This window comes from Podarcis gaigeae (genome assembly GCF_964106915.1).
Source record: "Podarcis gaigeae genome assembly, chromosome: 10".
Classification (NCBI taxonomy): Eukaryota; Metazoa; Chordata; class Lepidosauria; order Squamata; family Lacertidae; genus Podarcis; species Podarcis gaigeae.
Window position 1 is genome coordinate 73,529,647 of NC_139686.1, and position 16,138 is coordinate 73,545,784.

The 16,138-nt window shown below is 46.2% G+C and overlaps 1 protein-coding gene across 1 annotated transcript in view; it reads left to right on the top strand.

Annotated features, from left to right (window-relative positions):
* The first annotated feature begins 3,016 nt into the window (after window positions 1–3,016).
* The window catches only part of FAM107B (family with sequence similarity 107 member B), a 98,298-nt gene continuing 85,176 nt past the window's right edge, over window positions 3,017–16,138 (top strand). The window contains exon 1 of the mRNA XM_083701663.1: window positions 3,017–3,148. The gene's annotated coding sequence lies outside the window, so the exon portion shown is untranslated. The remainder of the gene's footprint in view (window positions 3,149–16,138) is intronic.

Consider the following 16,138-nt stretch of genomic DNA (forward strand, 5'->3'; position numbering starts at 1 on the left):
GAGCTTGATTCTCAATGGATGGTGTCACCAGGGCGAAACAAATCAGTTTAGCATTCACTCTCTCTCAATGGGGTTACTTTCTTCCTTAGAGCCATGGTTTAGCCATGATGAGGGCACAATGACTCTCCATTCAAGGTGGCCTACAGGGGAGAGCCCTCCCCCTCCTCTGATTCCATTATAATGTGCATTTTGCTGCTATATAATAAACTACAAGTTATCCACATGCAACCATTATAACAAAGACAATTTAATACAATGTAAGACCATTCATCAGGCTATTGCCAATCCTTTAATTACCAGTGGTTTCTGGTGGCAAAATAATAAGTTTCTTTATGCCCAAAATATAAATGCAAGAGGCCTCAAGGTCTCATAAAAGGACAATATTGTGCTCATTTTGAAAAATTATAGAGAAGAATTCTGGATGTGTTTTATGATAGACGTTTGTGGACTCATTGTAATGTGTTCTTCTAAAGCCATCATTATGAAATGGGAAACTGCTGGAACGATGCCTAGATGTATGTTCCATCACTAATTTTAAACTCAAACCAGGTGTATAGAAAGGGTCATCAAAATGTCATGTGGAGCAGTCAGTCACCCTCCGCTCAATCAACATATGAGAACTGGTAGATCAAATACATGCATCTCATTGAGAGGTAATCTCCACTTGGCAGCCACTTACATAAGTAACTTTAAAAACCCCAAACCCCAGTCTTTCTCTGGAAGGAGCAATGTACATATTACATATATATCTGCATAGACTGAAGAATTTATATTTCTTAAAAACCAAGCAGTTATAAAACAAAAAGGGTGTTAGGTCCTCTCTTGGAACAAGGGAAAGAGGTTTGAGCCTAAATGTTACAATTTGATCTGATTTGGTTCAGTAATGCAAAAAAACTTTAGCAGAATCCCGCCCCCAAGATGCAGAAGTTCCTTTTCCTGAGCTCTCTGGGTTATATCCAGCTAAGGCTGCAATCTGAAAGCCACTTACCTGTAAGCCCCACTGAATTCAATGGGGCTTCTGAGTAAACATGGTTAGGAAGGGGCGGCCTGTTCCATTTCACCATCTGAGACGAAATGGGAATTTGCCCCTCTCTGCTCCCCACCCTGCTGCAGAATAGCCCCCCTCTCGTCGACCTCAGGAGCAGGCCGCAATGCTGAGACGCTTGTCTTCTCTGGCCCTGGGCGAGGAAGAAGAGCGGCAATGCCACATGCCAGAATGCTGGTGGGGGCATTCTGCCGTCGCCAGAAGTGGTGGGGCAGGCAGGGCTCTGCCTCTTGTGCTTCTGCTGCCCGATGCAGCTGCTTCAGCCCGCCTTACAGGAGGGGGGGTGGAGTCAGCTATCTTTCTTCCTCTGCAGTTTATCTCTGGGTGCCTTAGCTCTCCTTTCATGGTGGACAAGGTGAAAGAGCAGGGAAAGCAGACCGCTATTGTTCAACAGTCTGAATGTTTTGGTGTTGAGCACAGTAAGGGCTCATCCCTACTTACTTTTTGCCCCACACTTTCTAGCCATAGGTCTGTGCTTTCCTGATCCATGTCAAAGTGATTTATTTATTTTTGCCCTGGCACTTTCCTCAGGAAAACCTGCTCTTTAATGCTAAATCAGAACAAATGGCAATTGGGTTTCCTGCAGATTTTTTTGCAGGAAAGCAACGGGGGGGGGGGGGGAGCAAAAGCCCTCAGACAGGGAACTTTAAACCTGTGCCTAGAAGTGTGGATGAGCTCTAAGAAGATCTGAGACTTTGAATATCCTCATGAATGAATATGTTGCCTGTGCACCATCCCCTGCCTTCTTTGCCTTATAATGCAGTGTCAGTAGAGGCTAGGCAAAAATGGAATGGGGTTACTTGACTTACCTCCAGTATGTTCTTATTAAGGTAGAACAAAGACTGGCACCAAAACAATGGTGTTGGATGACCATATTTTGTACAGTCTTGCAAGAAAGTTTTCTGCAGAAACTTCTCTAGAGGTCTGGTTTATTGCTAACAAGAAATGGTATATATACAAACTCCTGCCAACCATTTTCAACACCAGTTGCTTCCAACTCACAAAGCTCTCGTAAAACAGTGCAGACGGCAAAGAATTTGATGGGTGATTTTGCATCATTATTCCTCCCCACTTAAGCTTGGCACAAAAGATCTGAGCCTTATTCTTTCAACAGTTAAAGTCTAGAGTTCAGAAAAGTTATGCTGTGGTTAAATTAACATGTAGGCACCTGGTATGACTCTTATTGTGACCTAATAAGTGACTGCAAACACAAGGGGAGGGGGAGGCTATTAGACAAGGCGGCTTATTGCTCTAACGGCAGCTGCGCATGGAGAAGCCAAGGTGGAAGGCAGCCCAGGATGTCCTCCTTGCTGGTCCTGTCTGCAGTCCCAGTAGATGGCCACATGGTCATACACTGCGCCACCCAGGAAAAGCTCTGCTTCAACCCTGCATGCTCAAAATCCCCACAAAAGAGTTCTCCCACTCTTCCTCACAAGGAGGGTTGATAAACAACACCATTTAATGTTCTCCAGATGAGCCTGTCTGATGAGACAGAGTGGGTGGCCTACTGCAGACTCATACTTACTAAATGTTACTTAAAATGTTACTTTGGAACATTTTAAGCATTTGTGCCAATGGTTTATGCGCTACCTTCTTATGTCTCAGAAATACCATGCAATTTCACTGGGCTTCCTTCAAGTATAACCAAGGGCTCCATCCTGCCCCGAGGGGCTTACAATCTTTAATTTGACACAGGGAGGGAACAGAGGAAGGTTGAGGTCCAGGGTGTATCCTGAGTCCTGCTGCAAGACATAAGCCAGGGTCTGTGAGTTTAGACTTTGGGATTCCCGGACATTTCCCATCTGTAACCTCTTCCTCTCTTTTTGCAATAGGGCAATGAAGGTGATTCTATTAGAATTCCCAAGTGAATGTCCAGCAGGGAGGGAGGGGGAAGAGAGAGAGAGGAATTCTGGTGGAGACGGAAGGTTGGAGGAGGCTTGGAAAGGGAGAGTGAATGTTGGGGGGAGGCAGTTGAGAGTCAGTTGAGAGCGGTGGGTCCTAGAAGGGGGGGACCTGAAGCTGGGCTGGGCAGCTCTTCAGGATCAGTAGTCCAGTCATAGGATCAAGTGTGCCCATCAGTGACCATGAGAAGGAACTCTGAAGGTAGGAGGAGCTCTGAGGCCCAGAGGAGATGAGTGGCATAGAATTATTATTATTATTATTATTAGCGTCACCCAACACAGGTGCATGTGTCTTGGCTCCGTGGCTTGACTTGTCCACAGCTGTTGACATCTTGGCAGGTCCTCAGCTGTGGTCCCCATATGATTTTTTCCGTTGTTAATAACGGGTTGCTTACAAGGTTGAACCAGATTGTCTTTCCATGCCTCTATTCTCTTTACTCTAAGGCTGCGTTCACGTCACACCTTGAAATCATGGGGTCATTCCATTAAAATGGCAACATTCACACTCATTGATGCTAAACACGTTCTAGATCTTTTTAAAGGGAATGTCCCAAAGTTTCAGGATCTTGCCCCTGTGTGGAAGGGGTTTTAACAGGAAGGAGAGGATACATTAATTGAAATTTATCTCTCCAGATACCCACAAATGTGAGCCGAACAGAGTTTTTAAATCCCCAAAAGCTTAGGAGTTAGGCTGCGAAACCTTGTTTGGAGCAAGTCCACTTCAGAAAGACCACTTCAGAAAGAATCAGGCAGCAAGCTAAGAAGTTTAAAAATAAGCCTTATTTTATTATCATGCATTGATTCACAGCAACAGTAGCAGTAAAAACTATGCAGGCAAAATACTTTCTGGATTTGCAGGGTACACCCCTAAACCTGGAGATTAATAAATGGTAGGGGTTTGAGGATTTGAAGTATTGAAGGGAAGATTGGAGGCCAGTGGGAAAGTGCAGGCTCCAATTTCTTTCCAAGCCAGGGCCTTACCTGGGATAGAGAGATGAACATGCTAAAAGGGGTTGCTGGCCCATCGGAGAGCCAGGGAGAGATTCCTTGGACTCCAGGGCTGCCCTGCTGTGAAGAACAAGCCCCTCTTGACAAGACCCTGCTGTCAGATGCAGATTCCCTCCATGCAGACAGAAAGTGGCAATAGGAGAATAAAGCATATTTCTGGAGCTCCGACCGTCTCTGTGTCTCCGGTCTCCCAAGGAACATGGACCCAGGGTGAGTGTCTGGATCCCCTGGCGTTGGTTATGTAAATGTCAGTTTTGGTACAAAAGTTGGGGGTGATGAACTGACATTTACATAACCAGCGGCAGGCACATGCGGAAGAGGTATGTCTGCATCCAACACGGGTCCAAGAGAGAGGGGAACACAAAGTGCAATACAGTGGTACCTCGGGTTATGTACTTAATTTGTTCCGGTGGTCTGTACTTAACCTGAAACTGTTCTTAAGCTGAAGCACCACTTTAGCTAATGGGGCCTCCTGCTGCTGCCGCGCCACCAGAGCACAATTTCTGTTCTCAACCTGAAGCAAAGTTCTTAACCTGAAGCACTATTTCTGGGTTAGCAGAGTCTGTAACCTGAAGTGTATGTAACCTGAAGCGTATGTAACCCGAGGTACCACTGCATACTCCTTTCTCTCCAGGAGAGCAGACCTCACACAGAGCCCTCTCTGCCAATTGCATTTCTAAGGTCCAAGCCCCTGCCTGTCCGCAATGCAGCTCTGAGGACTTAGCCCCTTTTCAAGCTGCAGGAGCCCCCAATGGATGGTCTGTACACACCTTTTGTTTTAAGGGAAAGGCGTCTGGCGGGCTTCAGCTTGCACAGGGCAGGAGCGTAGCGAGATTTATTTTGTGTTATTTCTTTGCACCATCGCTGCATGTGCCCCTTGAGAATGGGTTCCTGCCCCGAGGGGCTTACAATCTTTAATTTGACACAGTGAGGGAACAGAGGAAGGTGGAGGTCCAGGGTGTATCCTGAGTCCTGCTGCGAGACATAAGCCAGGGTCTGTGAGTTTAGACTTTGGGATTTCTGGACATTTCCTATCTGTTATCTTCTTCCTCTGCTTTTATTTTCCTTTCTGTCTCCTAGCTCTGAAGATAGGTAGGCCGCAGAGGCTCCTGTGGCTCTGTGAAATGAAAGAAGGGGAGGACGCCACGTGTAAAAATGGTATTTTGGAAGTTGTGGAATCCATTCCCCTCATGTGCCAGGAGGTTGTGGCGCCAACCTGAGCGAATCAGGGCTGGGGTGGGGGGAGCAGGCCAGGCTCGCCCCAGCCCCTCGCCCCCTCCTTTTGAGCCAGGGGTCAGGCCGTGGTGTGCCCTGGCAGGAGCAGCGAGCGTCAGCAGCCAGTGGTGACGTGGGCATGGCCAGCAGGGCAGGGGTGCTTGTTCTGCTGCCCCACACTTTCCAGGGATAGGTCTGCACTTTCCTGGTCTGTGTCTGAGTGCTGTGTCTCCCCCCCTTCCTCAGGAAAACCTGCTCTTTAATTCTGAATCAGAACAAATGGCAATTCTGCTTTCCACAGATTGTTGTTTGATCCAATTCAGCAGTAAAGAGAGGATTTTCAGGGTGAAAGCAGCAGGACCAGCCCCCAAAGCACTTGGACCTGTGCCTAGAAATGCAGAGCAAAGTTTAAGTGTGGATGAGCCCCAGGACTACTGTCTACTCATTTCAATAAATCCCGTTGAATTCTCCCAGGTAGGTGGGATTAGGATTACAACCTAAACTGGGATCCAGTCCTACAGCTCCAATCCTATGCTCACTGATTTTGGAGTAAGCTCTACTGAAATCTGTGGGACTTAGTTTTGTGCAGGTAAGGATATGAGTGCCCTGTAAGTTACGGTACTTTTGTGTCTATATGCATAGGATTGCCCTGTAAACGTTGCCTTCTTTGGTTTTCAGGCTTACAGGAAGCTGCTCAGAGAACCTTCATTTTTTGGGTGGTTTGTAAATATTGTAGATCAATCAATCAATCAATCAATCAATCAATCAATCAATATTAAAAATCAAATATCATAAGAAAAATGCTGTTACATGTCAGCTGTCGAATACGGGTGGCACTTTCCCTAACGTTTGACAGACCACTTAGTATCTAACAATATTTGACAGGTAAGGAGAAATGATCATTAGGACTTGACAGTCGTCAGCTCCTTAGGAGATTTCACACATGAAGCCTGCCAGAATTAAAGGAGTCACGAAATGCCAACCAAGTCAGAGCTTTTGTAGCTGGCCACCAGGTGGCTCTCAGCCCCTGCTCTGCACCTCCGTTATAGCACTGAGAGTTGTTATTTTGCCACAGCCTGACATCGGGAGTCCTGGCAACCGCAGTCTTTGCAGTTGAAGCGGTGTGGCCATTGCTCCCCTTCAAGTTCCCTTGGCTCCCAGGCATATTTTAAGCATATCATCCCCTGGGACCTTGTGAAGGAACTGAACCTCCATATTTGGGGGGGGGGTGCCTTGCCTTCTTTCTGATACACCTACAAGACAGTTTACTTCACTAGAGTTGGAAAAGGTCACTGCCGCCCTTGCAGTAGGGAACCCCACCAAATTCCAAACTCTACAAAAGCTTCCAGGTTTCCCCTTCTTCGGCACCCCCCCCCCCCATGGCTGAGGGGCACCCTGAGGTCCTGGCGTGGGCCCCTCAGTCCTTTAGAGGAGCAAGACTTAGAATCATAGAATCATAGAGTTGGAAGAGACCACAAGGCCCATCGAGTCCAACCCCCTGCCAAGCAGGAAACACCATCAGAGCACTCCTGACATATGGTTGTCAAGTCCCTGCCTAAAAACCTCCAAAGAAGGAGACTCCACCACACTCCTTGGCAGCAAATTCCACTGTCGAACAGCTCTTACTGTCAGGAAGTTCCTCCTAATGTTTAGGTGGAATCTTCTTTTTTGTAGTTTGGATCCATTGCTCCGTGTCCGCTTCTCTGGAGCAGCAGAAAACAACCTTTCTCCCTCCTCTATATGACATCCTTTTATATATTTGAACATGGCTATCATATCACCCCTTAACCTCCTCTTCTCCAGACTAAACATGCCCAGCTCCCTTAGCCGTTCCTCATAAGGCATCGTTTCCAGGCCTTTGACCATTTTGGTTGCCCTCCTCTGGACACGTTCCAGTTTGTCAGTGTCCTTCTTGAACTGTGGTGCCCAGAACTGGACACAGTACTCCAGGTGAGGTCTGACCAGAGCAGAATACAGTGGCACTATTACTTCCCTTGATCTAGATGCTATACTCCTATTGATGCAGCCCAGAATTGCATGGGCTTTTTTAGCTGCCGCGTCACACTTTTAGCTGCCGCGTCACACTTGAGTTCAAAGTTTTGCATTTGAAATGTGGATCCGCCTCTTTGCATTAAATGTCTCATCCAAAGGTTAGGATGGCCAGATGGAATCGTGCACCCAGCGTGGTCCAGGACAAGGCCACGCGGAGGATGGAGAACGGCAATTGTCAGTTCCTTTCTGGTTTATGTCACAGCAAAAGGATATCAAGTGAATAGGGAACGTACATTTTCCTCAAGTTGACTTTGCTCAAGTATTCTGCCATGCTAATCCAGATGGAATATTTTTGGAGGAATGGATAGAACAGGCACAACTGCCTCCCCCCCCCCCATGTGAAATCAAGAGGAAAAATTGTTAGTGGCAACATCTTATTTCCATAATCTGGCCGCACATTGGCATACCTGCCTCACGTGAGCATTAGGGGAAGGCACTTGTAATGAGTAAGTTAGTGGAGAACTCCCTCCATGTCTGCAATCGTTTCTTTTCTTGCTTTCATTCCATGCCTGAAGCAGTGTCCAGGCTGGTGGATGATGTGTGGGTGGAAGTCCCCAGCTAAAAAAATAAAGATATGTGAAAATGACACACATTTCCTTAACATCACATCACACTTTCCACTCCCAAACATTCATCACTTGGGTATTATCAGTGGGTTAATAATGTATTTTCTTACATTTCTTACTCACTTTTAGTATCATCATAGTCATGTTTCGTGAGCAGGGTGTGCCATTTTAGCAGGCGAAACTTAATTTTTGCAAATTTCTTCAGCGAGGGGTCTTAAAAAGATGTTGATGTGAGGAATTCAAACATGCTGTTATTTTTGTGACTAGACAACATTTAGCTTAGTAAGCCTATGTCTGATGAAGAAGCACATGAACTACTTTCATAAAACCAAATATTTTAAATTTTATCTTCTGAAAATGTTAGGAAATACTAAATAATAATATTGATATTTATATATAATATAACCACAAATACTTGGCAATCAATTTTTATTTCTGTGCAATTTTACACACATTCTACTTACCAAGAAAAACTGAATTATATTAATTTAACCAAAATATCTTTTGAATTCCCAAGTCATTTTACGACTTTTTAGCACCCCTCATTTTTTGAATTGGAAAGTTGAAAAATTCAGCATGTCCTATGACTTGGTGTGATTTGAAAATGTTGTGTAACCAGTGCCCCCCTCAACCCAATCCAAATAAAGTGTGTGGAACTGAATACGACCTCAAGTTGGCCATTATATACTTCTCCTGCTGGTTTCAGTGGGACTGAAGTGGAGCTGAACGCTTTTCCTGGGTTGGGGCCAGACTCATTTTGGGGGAGTGTCTGTCCGTTGATTTGTTTGATAACTGCTGGTGTTCCTTGACTGCTCACTTGGTGCTTTCCAGCCCCCGTCAGTTTCTAGCATGCCTAGTAGTGGCAGGAGATGAACAGTCTCATTGCCCTTGCTGACATGCTGCTTGTTGTCCAGCGCTCTTGGAGAGGATCAGGCCACAAAGGGAACCTTGGAACTGGGCCTGTGCTGTCTTCCAAACCACTTGCCCTGGGTCTCGCCCTCGTGACCAGCTGGCGCTCATGTCCCAGGAATAAGCCTCGTGATCCTGGGCAGCAAACTCCCAAGAACAGCTTGGATTGGGTGTGAAGCCACATGGAAGAAAGATTAAGGAGTCTTTGGAATGTGCACCAGGCTGCTCAGGTTTCTACCGGGAAAATTGAGCCAACTTGGCTAAAGGCTTTTGGTATGTTTTCACCCGCCAAACATGCCTGCAAGCTTTGGCTTCAGGTGTACAATGAGCCACACCTTATTGCCATGGCTACACAGGAAAAAGTGAAATTATAGTCTCTTTTGATCTACTAGAGCAGTGTTTCCCAAGGGGGGGGGCATATCGTCCCCTGGGGGACCCAGGATAGTTCAAGAGGGCAGCAGGTGAAAAATGTGTAAACGGGGGTGTCAGGGAACTGACATCGGAGCCGAGTGGAGAGGTAAGGCTCCCTAATGATGCCGGAGAGGGAACCAGCAAGGAGAGAGAGAGAGCTTCCGCTGGGGAAGGAAACCAAGGTGACACCAGGAAGAAAGGAGAGGCTGAGAGTACTTCGGAGGGGAGGCTCCGAGACTCTTCCAGTGAGGTCAGTGAGGAGAGTGCAGGACCACCGCTTGGCACACCCACTCTGCGCAGAAGGCTTCCGTGCAGAGAAGCAAGGAGGAGGTTGGCTGTTAAGGAATTCTTATGTTGGAGAAAGTTTAGGAAACGCCCACTGACGGATACTGCCAGTGACTGAGACAGTCGCGTTTTTAGGGCTGTCAAACCGGGAAAAGGTCCAGCTATACAACCAGCTCGGAGCAGTTTGGAATTTACGCACAAGCAACCCCAATTCCCATTACGGGGGGGTCACAGCACAAGGCTAGGGGGGCATAGAGGGAAGTGAGAAGGGGGATTTCTTTTTTAAATAAATCCTGAATAGCTGGCTCTCCACTTGGCCAATCCCAAGTGGATAAGGGGGCAGCCCACCAGGGCCTAGTGCTCCTTTTTGCCACGTGCGTTTTCTTGGAGCAGTCCTGGTTTCTTTCCAGCAGGAGACGGTGATCGCTGAGACTCCCCTTTTGACCAGTAGAGCCTGCAATCCAGAACCCCCAGGTCAGGTAAGGGCAGTGATGGGTTGGCAATGGGTAGGGCTGGGCAAGCCGGAGCTGCTTGTTGCTGCCGCCAGTGCTGGGCCTGGGGGCAGCCTGGGCCTGACTCTGCAGGGTGCAATCCACCCCAACGCCTAGTGGATCAGGGCCTTTGGATATTGTCTGCAGCATCAGCCTGGCTCTGCAAGGCATGGGGTGAAATCCACTCCAGCGCCTAGCCAAGTGGGGTCGTCTGGTTAGGGGGCAGGCTTTTGTTGGGGGGGGGGGACAGAACTGTTAAATTGTGGGTGAACATATCAGATGACACAGTGATTCTTCAAACAGCTCTTGTTTATTCAGAGGCCAGAACAGAACAGAACTGAAGGGTTCAGTCAGCCTGCTGATATAGAGCTCCAGTACAACGTTACTGTAGCAACTTTCTATCCAATCACTGAACGTCACTTTCTATCCTTCTTTTGCATAACTATCTACAGTATCCCCCTGCTGGCCCAGGGTGAGAACTTCAGTACATAACAAGAACCTCGGATTTGTATTGATTTGTATTGATTTATACTTATTGGAGGAGCAGCTGCCCACCTTGGCTACACCCATTGGGGTGGCAACAGGAAGGAAACAAGGTTGGAAGGGGGCCATGGTCAGAAAAAGGGTTGGGAAACACTGTCCTAAAGGTCTGAATTCATACTGGGAGTATTTGTAATGGGTTGGATCCAACGTCGCCGTCTTCCGCTGGTGCAATGGAGCGTCCCCTCCCTATCTTCTCTTTGTGTGCCCCTCCCCAGTATCCCCAGAGGTCAGGAAAATGCTCAGAAGAGATTTGGGAGGGGTCACGGCGAGAGGAGAGGGAGGTGACTTCATTTGATGTCGGGGAGTCTGGCAAGGACAAGATGGGGTGGCCTGGAGAGGGCCCTTTCAGCCCTGTGCCTGAGGCCCCCACTCCTGAATTAAAGATTCTCCGGTCACTGTAGAGCTGGAAAAGCTCTCCTGGGAATGTTTGTGAGCTCTGCCAGTTTGGGACCAGAGTGGTGAATGGTGCCTGGCTGAGTATTAGCCAGTTCTTTCTATTTAGGAAGGGAGGTCTGGATTAGCTGTGAGTGTGACACATTCCTTCAGATGATGCCAGGGTGGAGGGCAGACAACAGTGGACTCTCACAACTTCCAGAGAATGGAATTAATAGCCCTATAATTCAAGAGGCAAAGGTTTGGGCTTTGGTGAGACAAATACTGACGCTAAGCTGGCGATGCATGATTTATCTTGGAAAAGAGGGGAGCCAACTTGGCAAGCTTGACCTGATGGGATGCAGAAACCTTATATCGTCGTCCTGGTCTGTGGGCCAAGGAATGATGAAAAGGCAGAGCCTGGTGACTGCAGAGCAGAGTTGTCTGACCAATGCAAAGCTTTAGGCTAAATGGGCTGTAGATGAATCTGAATGCAGCAGCTCGCAGTTTGGGCAGCCAAATGCACATTTCCTTGACTGTATTTGACTGGCTGTTCTCTTCCATCCAAGCACGCTCTTGCCTCATAATGTTGACTAAAAACTAAGTGACCCCCCCTCACCAAAATATGGCTTTGTCTGTCTCTTCAGTTATCTCCCCCCTTAAATATTTTCCTGTTCCTTGAAAATGCAGTGAACAGATGGCATCATCTTCTTGCTGACTGCCAGCAATCTCCATCTTGGATTTGCCCCAGCCTGGCTCCAGCCTTCTCTTTTCTCGTTCCGATGCTTTCAGAGACATTTTCCTGGACAGATCTTGAGATAATTTCTCATTTCATCTGACCTATATTCAGTCCTTGATAAAAACAAGGCGAGAGGGGAGTTTCCGCTCCTAGGTCATTTTCTTCCCCTTTGCTCCTGGTATAGCAGAAGGAGAAATGCTGCTGTCTTTTAATGGCTCCATGGTGAGAGGCAGATGTGCTTCAGAATGATTTACAAGCTGAGAATCGTGGCAAGAGAGAGGAAACCATGGACCACGAAGTGCTTCTGCCATTAACTCACGAGACAGCTCATCCCAGGTGTCTCTCCCACTTCTTGGCCTCAGGCATGGCTTGCAGGTCACTTGAAACCGCAGTTGCCTTTTCAGAAAGATGCTGCATAGCAAGGGATTCCCCACAAACTGCTTCCAGGCTGTTGCTATTTCCAAGTGGGGTTTTTTGGCCAAAGATTTTTGGTTTCCCCCAAAGTTTTTAAAGGAAATTCACCAAAAACTACATTTCCAACATGGGTTGCCATTTGTTTGGATTTCCCCAGACATTTCAGCAATTTCCACCTAGACACTGTTTCCGACAGCCGGATCCCAGCCATGTCCAGGAAATTCCGGGCATATGGCAACCCTAGGTGGGAGTCAATCACAGACTGGCAAATTCAAGTTGTGCAATTATAGTGCATTGGGAGGTCTTACGCAACAAATCTGCTTCTCAAAAAGATCAGATTTTTGTGATAAAGAAAGGAACCGGAAAATGCAATGGAAATTTTGAGGTAGCACTTGCTTTTATGCAATGTCATCTAACTTCCCCTCAAACAAATCAGATCAAATGCTCAGTTAAATAGCTGATGTTGTCTAGTCTCCCTGCAAAAAAAATATCAGGACAAATGTGCAATAAACATTCCAGAAGCACCTAGAGTCTCTTGGGCAAAACGTTACTTGGATGTTGTGGGAAGCAACCATAAACAAGCTGAAAGGATTTTATTCTTGTAACATAAAAACTGTCTGTTAGAGTTATCAATCTAATAATAATGATGATGATGATGATGATGATGATGATGATGATGTTTTATTTATATGCTCCAGCCACTCTGGATGACCTCCAGCAAAATATAAAAACACCATAAAACATGAAACGTTATAAACATCCCCATACAGTGCTGCCTTCAGTTGTCTTCTAAAAGTCGTATAGTTATTAATCTCCTTGACATCTGGTGGGAGAGCGTTCCACAGGGCGGGTGCCACTACCGAGAAGGCGCTCTGCTTGCTTCCCTGTAACCTCAATTCTCACAGGGAGGGGACCACTGCTCCATATGCACTGAATTAAATGAAAACATGTCTGTAGGATAAAAACCAAACTTGCAGCTGTCTTTGCTTCTTTATATACTATGCATTCATGCCACATAGGTATGTTTATTGCAGCTACAATATGAAGACTCAGAAATGTGGAATTTAATAAGTACTTCAAAGTACAGTACTTGTGGGTTATGGGATATTATCTCAATAACAACAACCAACTGCTGGCTTTTCCTGCATCTTTACGTGTTGTGTGTGGAATTTAAAGTTTTGGTATTAAGTATATTATCCTTTGAGCAAGATGTCTCTTAGACAATCTATATTTTAATCCATTATCTATTACATTAAAGGTAAAGGGATCCCTGACCATTAGGTCCAGTCGTGGCAGACTCTGGGGTTGTGGCGCTCATCTCATTTTATTGGCTGAGGGAGCCGGCGTACAGCTTCCGGGTCATGTGGCCAGCATGACGTAAGCCGCTTCTGGCGAACCAGAGCAGTGCACAGAAACGCTGTTTACCTTCCCGCTGGAGCGGTACCTATTTATCTACTTGCACTTTGACGTGCTTTTGAACTGCTAGGTTGGCAGGAGCAGGGACCAAGCAACGGGAGCTCACCCCATTGCAGGGATTCGAACCGCCGACCTTCTGATCGGCAAGTCCTAGGCTCAGTGGTTTAACCCACAGCGCCACCCGCGTCCCTCATCTATTACATTACCTTTCTATAAAACAGAAGATATAGTAGATGTTCTCACAAGAGTGGTTGGCATTCCCTACTTCTCTGTCATGGCAGCAGAATAATCCCACTTGTCCCATTTCAGTTTTTTAAAGAAATCACACATGTAAACAGTTGGAATGCAAGCTGCCATACATGGGCCGGCCCTAAAGTATTTTTTGCTTCCATAAATCATGAATATAAATTCTTCTTTTTTGTCAATAAAGCTGCCTTTCTAACTAGGACATGCAAATCCCATCTCCTCTGTAAGTACTGTGGGAAGAGATCTGACATAGCTGGCAATAATAAGTGCTTTGGAGCCAAACACAGCTAAATATTGAAAAATAATTTGTTTCCTGAATTTTTTCAGTCTTTAAAAAATGGTTTGGGCTGCAGTTTTCAGACTATACTGACAAATAATTTCAAGAACAGACTCTGAAAGGCAAAATAACTGAAATAGGTTAACATTACTCTGAAAGTCAGTTATACAGTATATATCTAATATATAAATACAATATAATAATCATGCTGGAATGCTACCACTTAATTAAATATACATTATAATTACTGTAAGTATAAAATCTAAATAACAATGTAATGAATGAATAATGAATAATGAATTGCAAAATAAAGTTGGACAGAATTCTTCAATGCTCTCGGTGCACCTCTTATGCTAAACTCAGTCATCTTGATGATTTGATAAAACAGCAACTTGGTAATTATGTCTTTGCGTAATCCCGTATCTCGGGAAGTCAATTGTCAATGGAAGTACTCAACTTTATTCTGAGTATCTAAATTTGTTGATCTGCAGCCAAATATTTGACTAGCTGATTCAAATCCTATGTAAACTTCAGCCTATCCTTATTTCTTGCTTGCTGGGTTCTTTCCTTCAAAAAGCACACAATCATTCCCAAACATCAGAGTTTGGGGTCACCTTAAAGATTAAGGAATTCATTAGGGCAAAAGGTTTCTTGGAGTATGGTCCACTTCATCAGAGGTATGAAGTCTTAATTTAAATGATAGACAGATAGACATGGTGGTGCTGGGGTTCTAAACACATGCCATCTGAATCGGGGCCTGCTTTGGCAATTCAGGTTGACCTGATCTGAGGATCCAGATCTCAATCAAGGGTGGGTGGGTGAAGCCCACATCTTCAGAAATCCCATTGGGAATGGGAAACCCAAATGGCATTCATGGAATTTAGGGGAATGTTAGTCCCTACAAACCTGCTTCCCCAAAATATTGAACTTTTTGTTACAGGAAACTGTACTCGAAAATGTGGGATATCACTTGCTTTGATGCAACGCCATCTAACCTGCCAGCAAACAAATGAGAATGACTGCTCATTAAATAGCAGTCTAATCTCCCTGCAAACAAATCAGGATGAATGCTTAATAAACAGATCAGCAGGAAGAGCCCTAAGTCCAGCATGCTAAATTAATGGACTGGCTGGATGCAGAGGAGTGGTGGAAGGGCACCAACTGGGGAATCCCCAAGGGAACCCCCAGGGACTGGTGGTGGAAAGACAATGAGTGGTCACAGGGAGAAGACTGGAAAGAGGAGGAGTTGGAAGCAGAAGAGGTCACTAGGTTTAGAGAGCAGGAAGAAGCTGTGGCAGAGAGCAGTTCAGATTCCAAGGCTGAAGCAGAAGCTGGAGAGGACTGGGGCCAAGAGGCAGCCATGAGGTAGGCTGCTGACGAAGCCAGTGGGGTTCCCCCTCCCATTGTGACCAGCTCCCCACCCCCCACCCTGGTTTCCCAGAACCGGCAGAGGTGGAAGAGGGTAAAGATCAGGCGAAGAAGTCTCAGATTGCTTGGGAAGGACCTGGGAGACGAGGAAATTTAGCTAGTTGTGTGAAGGCGTGGACCTTTAGTCCCCACAGCTGCCTCATAGGGGCAAGTTCTACCAGGAAGAAATGCTGCGCTCACTAGGCCTGAGCTGTTCTGTTTTTTTGCAAAAAGTATTAACTTCACTGTCACCTTGTGAGTGATTGCTGACTTGTGCCCAACCTTGAGACACTGCTGTGTAGTTCTTTGTAGTATCCCGCAAGCTGAACAAGCCCTCTCCCTGCAGCGTATGGAGGGAGGAACTTCAGGAACTGGGGTAAAGAAAAGGGACCACTTTCCCCTGCCCACTCTCTGGAAATCTACCCCTTGCATATCAATGTGGTTGTCAGATTTAGGGCTGACAAAAGAGTTATTCCTGAAACTGCCTTCCTCCCTCTGCAAACCTTGAACAGTGCTGCAAAGCTCCAGGTCCAGGCTTGATGGAACCCTGGACAGGAATTTTGCACTATTTTGCTGCAAGTGGTCAGTTTTCCTTTCTAGTATAAGCTGTGTTGGAAGCCAGCTGGGATGCCACCCACTTCCTTTTGTTCGCCCCTTCTCCTCCCGTTTCTTTTCTTTTCCCGTAAAACCATCCTGGGATGCTGCCAGAGAGGTTTAGCAAAATGCCACTTGCACTCTTTGTAAAGCTGGGAGAGGCAGGGACCTGCTAAGGCAGCTCTTTCTCTGGCTGCTGAAGTGAGAAGCCCCAAGCTCTGCTGGAGGAAGAGAATGATGCCCATTA